Source organism: Panicum virgatum, chromosome 1N, assembly GCF_016808335.1.
Source record: "Panicum virgatum strain AP13 chromosome 1N, P.virgatum_v5, whole genome shotgun sequence".
Classification (NCBI taxonomy): Eukaryota; Viridiplantae; Streptophyta; class Magnoliopsida; order Poales; family Poaceae; genus Panicum; species Panicum virgatum.
The window spans coordinates 10,346,244-10,348,374 of record NC_053145.1 but is presented as its reverse complement, the minus strand read 5'-3'; positions in this window follow the sequence as shown (position 1 = coordinate 10,348,374).

The window sequence follows — 2,131 nt, the reverse complement described above, 5'->3', positions numbered from 1 at the left end:
GACATCGATACCCTTGGTGTCTAGCACCCTCAGATCAGCACTGAATGTTGCCCCCCTTATGGCTACACTGACTTGGGGGCAAATAATATGGGATCTCATCTCCCCTCCCGGTGAAGAGACTAGCAGACACTTCCTTAATGCAGTGGTAAAGAAACTATGCTCCTCAACATATGACTTGGTGATGAAAGAATGAGTAGCACCAGTATCGAAAAGCACCGTAGCTGGATGGGAGTTGACCATGAACGTACCAATAACCACGTTAGGAGCCTCGGCCGCTGACTCGGCCGTCACGTGGTTCACTCTGCCCTGTGCTGGCGCCCTGGGCTGAGCTGGGCGCCCCTGCTGTCCTGCATGCGCCTTCCGGGGGCAAGTGTTGGCGTAGTGCCCCGGCTGGCCGCAGTGATAGCACACGCGAGGAGGTGCTGGAGCCTGCTGTCCGGCAGGAGGAGCTGCCTGCCGTGGAGCCTGCGGTGCTGGCGGAGCTGGTGGAGCACGAGCCGGAGGCGCCGGTAGCCTCGGGCCCTGACCTGCCTGCTGCTGTCGAGGCAGGTACTGCTGCGGTGGCCTCTGCTGGTACTGCTGAGGAGGCCGGTACTGCTGCTGGTACTGCTGAGGCTGCTGGAGCCGAGGACGAGTATTGCTGCCGGAAGCAACGGGGACAATCTTCCTCTTCTTGACCTCCATCTCCAGGTGCTTGCGCTTCGTGTTGAGCGCGCTGTCAACCAGATGGTTGAAGTCATTGAAGCGGAGGTTGAGCAGCGCGTACTAGAGGTAGTCCTCAAGGCCCTCCATGAAGTGCTCCTGCTTCTTGCGGTCATCCGCAACATCGGCAGGGGCGTAGCGAGCGAGCTGCAGAAAGCGATCACGATACTCCGTTACCGACATAGTCCCCTGAAGTGACAAAGACAGATAGATACCGAAAGATTAACTCAAGATTCATAAGGATAGAACAAGGGGCATTAGCTCAAAAGAAACCGCTGAATGATTATATCTAAGATTACCTGCTTCAGTGCAAGGAACTCCTTCTGCTTCATCTTCATAACGCCCGCGGGGACGTTGTGGCTGCGGAAACGCTCCCTGAACTGGAGCCAAGTGAGAGCCTCGCGGTCCTGAACTGGGTGGGACTCCCACCAGTCCAAAGTTGCCCCTCGCAGCTGTCCTGCTGCGTACAAGACGCGCTCACGATCATCACACTGGGTGATGTCCAGCTGACGCTCCACTGCACGGAGCCAGTCGTCAGCCTGAAGAGGGTCGGACGTATGAGAGAACGTCGGCGGGTGACCCCTCAGAAACTCAGCACGCCTGTCGCGAGGCTGCGGCGGTGGAGGAGGCGGAGGCTGAGTGTGAGCCTGCTGAAGAGCCTGAACAGTGTTGTTCAGGGTAACCATCATCTGCATCTGGAGCTGGAAGTACTGCTCCGGAGTCAAATGCGGCGGCATCGGGATCCCGGTCCCCTGGGTGTTCTGACCCTGGTTGTTCTGCCCCTGCTGGTCAGAACCACGCCTGGTGTTCACCATCTGATTTTGGACAAAAGATTTAACGAGTATGGATATTGCAGGAATAAATTCAGATGGATATGATAACTCTTTGCGGAAAAAGACTCAGACATGATAAAGTAGATAGGATAGAGTGGACTGTTTTACCCCCAACGATCTAACTCGTTTTATTAATTAATTAACTTTAACTTTAAAATTAATTTTCATTAAACAAATTTAACTACTAAACTATACAAGCATTCAAAAAATCCAAATCAAACATATAGCATAATAACAAGCAGACAATTTTCACAACTTAGCCGAGTTTAGCATACGACTCGACTAACACAACGCGTCGCAGAACGTGCTATCGTATTATTATAAAAGGGTCACCTAGTCAACTCATGGTGGTCAGATGATTCAGGCCAAAATCTACGAAAACTATTCTTCAGAGAGAGAAATCGAGGCAAGACGAGTAAAAGTCATAGAATTCAAGGGGTATAATAGTAAAATAGTTTCAGCAAGCAAGGATTGGAGACAAGAAGTCCTAAAACTCGACCAATTCTATCTAGGCTTCGTCCTATAGTCGATACGGCTCTGATACCACTCTGTAGCACCCGGTTTATAAAAGAACATAAACCGAGCAATCATATACG